This window comes from Sinocyclocheilus grahami, unplaced genomic scaffold, assembly GCF_001515645.1.
Source record: "Sinocyclocheilus grahami isolate Dianchi unplaced genomic scaffold, SAMN03320097.WGS_v1.1 scaffold404.1, whole genome shotgun sequence".
In the NCBI taxonomy this organism is placed as follows: domain Eukaryota; kingdom Metazoa; phylum Chordata; class Actinopteri; order Cypriniformes; family Cyprinidae; genus Sinocyclocheilus; species Sinocyclocheilus grahami.
In genome coordinates, this window is record NW_015505583.1 from 806,130 (window position 1) to 815,929 (window position 9,800).

Below are 9,800 nucleotides of genomic sequence, written 5' to 3' on the forward strand. Positions count from 1 at the left end.
CATAATTCCCAAGAGCTCATCATACAGCAGAGCAATGGCCCCTGAATCAGACAATGTTAATGAAATAACATCATCCTCCAGCGGCTCACTCTCGTGCACCGCCGACGATCACGAAAGGGAAACCCCCCTTCAAACTCATCGGCCAGATCCACCAGCTATCCCCACGAGCTCATTCTCGTCCATGCCTCAGCAGCGGCGGGTCCTGGATCGCGGGAAGCAGATGGCTGCCCCTCTTTCCTCGAAAAGAGAGACAAACAAGCTTTTTTCCTTGGAAAAAACGCTTGCAGTGCACGCCGATTGCCCCCTCGGAGACATCGCGTGCATGCTCTTTGCCCAAACAAAACAACGCATAGATCGTGTGTGTCATCAGATGTAAAACAACGTCAACACGGATGCACACATCCTTAAATGCTTTGCTAGTGCTCGCCATAATGAGATAAATAGAGATCGCTCTTACCACAGAAATGCATGCTTCAAACAAAACAGTCAATGAAGATGAAGAAGAGAATGATGTGTAGCTCCCGGCGCCTATTTATACTATAGTCACACCGGTAGTGACGTCATGGCTGTCGCCGGCCAACGAGTTGGTGTTTTTTCAATGTATGCTTCAGACACGGGTCACGACGAGGCGTTCTCCCTAGCGACCCCTAGAGGACACAGTTCGAAGTTCCCATGAAAGGGAACTGCAATTTTGCTGCAGATAATCACAACTATATTGATATTCAGACAATAGATGCAACTTACATTTTAGACACAGTATTTCCAGTTACTTTGTCTATTTTTCAATTCCATTTAAAATAGGCCAGAATTAAACAGAAGCAGAATAAATTATTGTATCTCCAAGCAACACATGGTAATGTCTTGCAGCTCAAGTAGGTGACAGGCAGCTGTCTTTATGAGTAATGCATTGAATAATTCCCTCAACTGATTGATTCAAAAATACAGATTCATTAGGGAATGAAACCAAGTAAAATAAAACTGGGATATGCATAATTTCTGCTGCAGTCTTCATTGCCATTTTATACCTGTCATTCTTTACATTGACAATTCTTTTTTTATATATAATTTTTATCTGTTTTACTTTTTTATTTGCTGTCAAAACAACTGCCTTTTCCAATAATTAGGTTTTCACAAAAGCAACTGTTTGTGACAGTACAGAGTTTGCTGCAGTCTTTTATCAAATTGAGATTTTTTTGGAACACAGAGGCTGCAGTCTGAGATCTAAGTAGAGCTCTGTGTTTTTTCTCTCTCACCCTAAATAAATTAATCAACTTTTAGGCAGGCCCTAATTTCATAACAGAGGGAAACAGCTTCAAGGCCATGTAACAAATCAGTGACAGTATTAGTGCTGACAGCAGAAACTCTGCAAGCTGTTGCCCAAGCGTGCTGAGTCAGTGTTTGAGCCCGAGTGAAGTGAAGGCCAGGTTTGAAACAGCAAAACTGCTCAACACAGTGTGCTTTACCATTATTTTTAACTAACACTGAAGCATTAGTGCATGTGTAAAGGATATTGTACAGTCATTATCTGCTGATACAGTGATACAGTCATTACTATACTCTGACAGGATGATCAGACCCCAGTGTGAATTGGAGTTGACTGCACATTATACTGCTTTTTATAGAGCCACTTACCAACTAAATAAATACATTTGGCCAAAATATTGACTTGAGTACATTTTATTATGTCTATTATAGAAAATGTTCACTTCTGAATCAGTTAAACAAATATATTTAACATAAATAACGTATATATATATGTACGCAGGCGCTAGACCATTAAGGGCCTTATAAGAAAGTAGTAATATTTTGTAACTGATGCAGAACTTAATAGGTAGCCAGTGCAGAGACTGTAAAATTGGGGTAATGTGATAATATTTTCTTGACGTGGTAAGGACTCTAGCAGCTGCATTTTGGACTACCTGTAGCTTGTTTATTGAAGATGCAGGACAGCCACCTAACATTGCATTACAATAGTCCAGTCTAGAGGTCATAGATGCATTAACTAGCTTTTCTGCATCAGAAACAGGTAACATGTTCCATAGCTTGGCAATGTTTCTAAGATGAAAAAAATTTTGTTTTTGTAACATGAGAAATATAATTTTCAAAAGACAAGTTGCTGTCTTATATAACACCCACATTTTTGACTGTAGAGGAAGTAACAGTACGTCTGTCTAGATGCAAATTGTAATCCAAGAGATTCTGTGTACTGTTTTTTTGGTCCAATAAGTAATATCTCTGTCTTATTTGAATTTAATAGGAGAAAATTATTGGTCATCCAATTTACATTTTTAACACACTCTGTTATCTTAGATAATTTTGAAGATTCATCTGGTCTTTTAGAAATATATAGTTGAGTATAATCAGCATAACAATGGAAGCTAATCCTGTATTTTCTAATAATATTACCAAGGGGCAACATGTATGTTGAAAATAGCAGAGGGCCTAGGACAGATCCTTGAGGCACTCCATACTTTACTGCCGATAATTGAGATGATTCCCCATTTAAATAGAAAAAGTGATAACGATCAAACAGATAGCCTGCCCTTGAATACCCGTATAGTTTTGCAGTCAATCTATGAGTATGTCATGATCTATAGTGTTAAATGCAGCACTAAGATAAAGTAAAACTAGCAATGAGATGCAGCCTTGGTCTGACACAAGAAGAAATTCATTTGTAATTTTAACAAGAGCAGTTTCTGTGCTATTTCTTCATAGATATGTTTTTGCTGGAAGGAGCACAATTGAGCAGACACAACTTTTTCAAAAATTTTAGACATAAATGGAAGATTTGAAATGTAATTGGTTTGAGTCTGTAATTTGCCAGTTCACTAGGATCTAGTTGTGGTTTCTTAATAAGAGGCTTAATAACCACCAGCTTGAATGGTTTTGGGACATGACCTAGAGATAACGATGAGTTAATAATATTGATAAGTGGTTCTTCTGCTACAGGTAACAACTCTTTCAATAATTTAGTGGGTACAGGATCTAATAAACATGTTGTTGGCTTAGATGCAGTGATACGTGTATTCAGCTCTTCTTGTCCTATAGTTCTGAAGCACTGCAGTTTTTCTTTGGGTGTGACAAATTACACTGTATTACAAGACAATGTAGATCCTACATTTGTTATTGTGTTTCTGATGCTATCTATTTTATCAGTGAAGAAATTCATAAAATCATTACTATTAAACTGTGAGGGAATATTTAGCTCGGATGACATCTGATTATTTGTTAGCCACTGTGCTAAATAAAAACCTTGCATTGTTTTGGTTATTTTCTATTAGTTTGTGGAAATGCTCGGCTCTGGCAGCTTTTAAAGTCTGTCGTGGAAATACTGTCTTTCCACGCAATTCTAAAAACTTACAAGTTAGTTTTTCTCCATTTGCACTCAAGATTACGAGTTTCTTTCTGGAGAGAAAGGGTATTACTGTTGTATTATGGTGTAGTATGTTTTTCTCTAACCTTTTTTAATTTGATGGGTGCAACAGCTTCTAATGTATTAGAGAAGATAGTTCCCATTATTGCTAGTCATCTCGTCTAGTTCATGTGTATTTATGGGTACACAGAGCAGTTGAGATAAACCAGGCAGGTTATTTGTGAATCTGTCTTTGGTGGCTGGAACAATAGTTCTACCCGAACGATAACGCGGAGCCATATAGTTAATATCAGTAATACGCAGCATGCACGATACAAGGAAATGGTCAGTAACATCATCACTTTGAGGTACAATACCTATATCAGTAAGATCAATTCCATGCTATATAATTTAATCTAGCGTATGATTAAAATGATAAGTGGGCCCGGTGACATTTTGCTTGACTCCAAAAGAGAGTAAGTCTGTAAACGCAAGTCCTAATGCATCATTTGTATTATCAACGTGAATGTTAAAGTCTCCGACAATTAGCGGTTTATCAACATTAATCAATAGGTCTGAAAGAAAATCTGCAAATTCTTTTAGGAAATCTGTATACGGCCCTGGTGGTCTATACACAGTAGTCAGAGCAAGAGATAGGAGAGATTTATTTTGCATATCTGACAGTGTAACATTAAATAGAAGTATTTCGAATGAGTTAAACCTGTATCCTGTCTTCTGAGTAACATTGAGAATATCACTATCTATTGTTGCAACACCGCTGCCAAGACCAGTCAGATGGGGCTCATGCTTATAACAGTAGCTTGGTGGAGTAGACTCATTTAGACCAATATAGTCATTTGGTTTGAGCCAGGTTTCAGTCAAGCAGAGTACATCAAAACTATTATCTGTGATCATTTCATTTACAATAACTGCTTTGGGTGCGAATGATCTAATGTTTAGCAGCCCGAGCTTTAAAAAGTGTGTGTGTCAGCCCGGGATGTTTCCAGCGCGGCTCTCTGCTCTCTCAGCTGGGCCTGCTTCTTCAGCAGCTTGCGGATCTACTTCTCCACAGCCTCCAGCTTGTCCTCACCTGCACTCAAAAGGTAGACACAAATCCGCCATTAAGACAAGTAACAGTGAGTAAACGTCTCAGGTTACTTATGTAACCATGGTTCCCTGAGTAGGGAATGAGACACTGCGTCCTCGAGGGGGCACTATGGGGAGCGCCTAGTCGTGACCCGTGTCTGAAGCATACATTGAAAAAACACCAACAACACTTTGACCGGCGACAGCCCATGACGTCACTACTGGTGCGACTATTAGTATAAATAGGCTCCGGGAGAACATGTCATTCACTTCTTCGTCGAAGCATGGCAGGAAGCCTAGAGGACGCAGTGTCTCATTCCCTACTCAGGGAACCATGGTTACATAAGTAAACGGAGACGTCCCCTTTCAAGGGAACTTCGAACTGCATCCTCTAGGGGTCGCTATGGGGAACGGTATACCCACGCCGCCATGCTGAGGGGAATGCGGACCAGAACCATGGCGAGCGCTAAGTACCAGTTTGACCATTTTCATGGTGAGTTGCCCCTGGGACATCAGACGGCTGGCCGTGACTTTATCACCTACGGCCAAAGGCCTAGGCTACATACCCAAACTTACCTGTTAGGGCCAGACTGCTGGGCCCGGGGTAGAGCTCCAGGCTTGGAATCAAAATTGATTCCTTTAAGGGGATACGACCAAGAGCCTAGTATCATACTAAGTCTTGGCCTGTCACACAGGGGCTACCGCTTCCTCTTGCATAAGCTCTGAAAGGAACTGTCTCAACAGACCCCTAGTAGCAACAGCCTGTTAAAGTAGGTATCCTAGGAGACCTAGGTGGAGTGGCGCCCAAGGTGAACGGGGCTCTAACCAACTCAAGAAACGGCACGAAGCAACTGCGCAAAGCCCTCACCATATAGGATTTTAGAAAAGAACGCAAAGAACTAGCGTGCAAACTTACCACAATGTGGATTTTAGAAAGTGCACAAAGCCTTCATGTGCACACTTACCATAACATGGATTTTAGGATACCGTTCTAAGGGGCTCTCGTGGCACTCTGAAAGAGCAGCTCATAGATGGAATGGTGCATCCCAAAACCAATATGTTTGAGAGTCACCAACTCGATCTAAGGCATAAAGCTGGATTGGCTAGCAATAATTTACTGAGCTGAGGGAGCAACACACCCAGCTCTTCAAACAGGGGGGGGGGGGCTCGGACCTACAGCATGTTCCAATGCTGGAACTGCTAGCAGTAAGTTACCTAGCTGAGGGAGCATGTACCCAGCTCTCAACGAGAGAGGGGGCTCGTACAGCATGATCGTTAGAAATTAGAGGGTAAGCGTACTGCAAGCTAACCAAAAAACTCAGCGCATCGGAGAGGCGGAGTGAAGGGCCTATGCTCACCTGATGCTGCTGGTTCCAGGTACTCTGGGAAAAACAGAGAACTCAACTCTCACGTGAGACGAGAATTCCAAATTCAGAAAGAATATCGTGCTCATAGGCAACCCTTTGGTTAAAGGGGAGCACTGCTAATATTACCACGAGAGCAGCCCACGGAGCGAACCCGGGCGCTCGTTAGGAAGCAGCATGCTCATATTAACCCTCAATGGTGAGGGGAGCGATACTTCCAAGTGTGTCAAATTAGAGACACACTGGTTGAGTGGAGCCCAAGGTACCGGGGTCTAACCAACTCAGAGAAAGGGAACGAAGTTATAACACGTAACCCTTACCATACAGGATTTCAGAAAATGCGCAAAGTCTAGCGTGCACACTTACCACTTATGTGGATTTCCTGCTACACGTGCACACTTACCACTATGTGGATTTCAGAAAGTGCACAAAGCTTAGCGTGTGCACTTACCATAGCATGGATTAACATTTACAGGCATCTGATCACAGATACTCGGAGGTACTGGGCCAAACGGGAGAGGCAAGCTCAAATACGACCCTCTAAGTCGAGGGGAGCACTGCCTGAGACAGCATACACAAGAAGGTTTTCGCAAATGCCACCTATACTTCCCTCTCGATGCCTCAGCAAGAGGGGATATCCTAGAGTAGCAAAGGTGTGCTCACAGAGGACCTACCTTAGAGAGGACAGAAACACACAGGTCCCGGAAACACTGCAAAGAAATCTCACAGACGGATTATACACACATAACCACCAGCACATTAAATACATATATATAAACATTTATATATATATATATAGAATGGATCATACTCACCCACCATGGTTCCCGCGCCGGAACCCCGATCCAGTGGCGATTCCAGAGAAGCCTCTAATCCGGACCATCAGTAAGGTGGTTGCTATGAAGTCATAGAACCAACCAAAACATCATAGGTCCAGCATAGGAGACTGTAATGCAGGAAATTCCTACCTAACCTCGGTCAGGTGGAGTGCTGGTGGTTATAGGGGAATTAGGAAGGGGAAGAAAAGGGCAGATGTAAAACCCCTGAAGGAAATGAGTAGATACTCAAGTATCCCTCTGATCTGGATGAAAGCGCTGATGCCTTGTCTGGATCACATCCCTAAGGTCTTGCCTACCTCCCTTTGACTCACGATTCTTCCTACCCCTACCCGCAAGTGGAGAAGGAGCGCGAGCCATGACACTAGCCTTCTGTGCCCGTCTCTGATCCTCAGACCGAGACGGACCAGGACACCTATGTTGTTCGGGCTCAGACCTGGACCTTCATGGAATAAAGGATTTGAAGGCCGCTGAGCGCACCTTCGCCTCCCTGAACTTCTCGACCACAGTCTCAATGGAGGTACCGAAAAGTTTGGAAGGTGAAACCGGAGCATCGAGAAGAAAGCCCCTCTCTTTCTTCTCGATATCTGCCAGGTTCACCCACAGATGTCTCTCCGTTACTACCACTGCCGTCATAGACCTGCCCATAGAGGAGGCGGCCTGCTTAGTAGCAAGATCCGTGGTGCGGCGCAGCTCAGCTACCTCATCAGGAGAAAGGCCCTCGCCTTTATCCAGGTCTTTCAGCAGATCAGCCTGATATGCCTGGAGCACCGCCATAGTGTGCAACGAAGCCACAGCCTGGCCTGCTGCTGCGTATGCCCTGCCATTTAAGCGCGATGTATCCTGAAGGGGCTTAAATGGCAAGGAGGGAGTATTAAGGATGGACGTCTCACCAATAGAGAGATAGATTTTGGCATAACTTGTATGCTGAAACCGATAGATGCTTGAGGAAAACAGCCTCTTCCATTCCTTCTCGATCTCAGTATGCAAATCAGGAAGAAATGGAAGGCTCACCTGAGCTGGAGGGTTATGGCCAGAAAGAAAACGTTCATTGAGGCGACCTCGCGATGTCACTTTCTTGGCCCGCTCCCACGGCAAGTCCAGCCTCGCCGTGGCGCGATCCATAACTTCCAACAGCTCATCATACGCAGGACAGGAGGATTGAGAAGGCTCAGCCTCAGCCTCTTCGCCGTCCTCAGACATCTCCTACTCCTCCTGGGCTGAACCCAGCAGAGCACTGGCCTTAACATCAGACGATGTTAGAGAAATAACATCATCCTCCAGCGGCTCTCTCTCGTCCACAGTCGACGAGCGCAACAGGGAAAGCCCCTCTTTAAACTCATCGGCCAGGTCCACCTGCGATCTCCACGAGCTCATTCTCCTCCGAGCCTCAGCAGTGGCGGGTCCTGAACGGCGGGAAGCAGATGTCTGCCCCTCTTTTCTCGAAAAAAAAAAGACAAACGAGAGCAGAGCTTTTTCATCGAAAAACACTCACAATGCATGCAAATTGCCCCCTCAAGGACATCGCGTGCGTTGAGATCGTGAAACTCAGAGATCGTGTGTGTCATCAGGTGTCAAATAGCGATGACACGGATGCACACATCCTCAAAACTTTCTGCTAGTGCTCGCCATAATAATAGGATAGAAATCGCTCTTACCAAGTTCAAATGCACGCTTCAAACTAAACAGTCAGTGAAGACGAAGAAGAGAATGACATGTTCTCCCAGCGCCTATTTAAACTAATATTGCAAAAAATATAATGACGGTAGTGACGTCATGGGTTGACGCCGGCCAACGTGTTGTTGGTGTTTTTTTCAATGTATGCTTCAGACACGGGTCACGACGAGGCGTTCCCCATAGCGACCCCTAGAGGATGCAGTTCGAAGTTCCCTTGAAAGGGAAACAATGGTTATGTGTGTGAATAGAGTGTAAACAATGTAAGCAAGATTAGCGGCAACCACACTGGCGATGCTAAAGGGCCACAAGCTAGTAGCAGACTCAGTAAGTCAAAATAAAACTAGTGATAACAAGGCACTCCAACTGTTTTTGTTGTAGAATACAATAGGGGATATACTCACACGTTATAGAAACGAAAATGACACAAAAAAAATGTAAAGAAGAAACATAAAAAAAACTGACGATAAAGATTGAACTTGTTGGAGCTCCAATGCAAAACACGCGCAGATTCAGAATTAAGTTATTTGCATGAGCTTTAGTACTATATGTTAGTCAACACATCAAAATAGGTGTACTTATTTAAAACATAACAAAAGATTATTACATAATGACTTAACGTGTTTAAAAGTAGAAATTTTAATTTGGCATTATTAAAAGGTGCACATTTTAAAAGAGTTAAATGCCTGTGTTAAGAAACAGTCATGAAAGTGTCTCTCTTTAAGTGTGCTTTAGTGGCCATTTATTAAATTAATATACAGTGGTTTGAAAAATGTTTTTGCCCCCTTCCTGTTTTTTTTATTTTATTTTTTTGCATATTTGTCACACTTAATTGTTTTAGATCAAACTAATTTTAATATTACACAAAAGTTAACCCGAGTAAATACAAAATGCAGTTTTGTAATGATTTTATTTAAGGGGAAAAAGCAGTCCAAACCTGCCTGGCACTATGTGAAAAAGTAATTGTAATGAAAGTAATAAATCTAATAACTGGTTGTGCCACCCTTTGCAGCAACAACTGTCATTAAGCGTTTGTGATAACTGGCAATGAGTCTTTCACATCGCTGTGGAGGAATTTTGGCCCACTCTTCTTTGCAGAATTGTTTTAATTCAGCCACATTGGAGGGTTTTCGAGCATGAATGGACTGTTTAAGGTCATGCCACAGCATCTCAATCAGATTTAAGTCCGAACTTTGATATGGCCATTCTAAAACCTTAATTGTGTTTTTCTTGAGCCATTCAGAGGTGAACTTGCTGGTGTGTTTGGGATCATTGTCCTGCTGCATAACCCAAGTGCGCTTGAGGTCACAAACTGATAGCCGGACATTCTCCTTCAGGATTTTCTGATAGAGTGCAGAATTCATGGTTCCATCAATTATGGCAAGTCGTCCAGGTCCTGAAGCATCAAAGCAGCCCCAGACCATCACTCTACCACCATGTTTGACTCTTGGTATGATGTTCTTTTTATGAAATGCTGTGTTGGTTTTA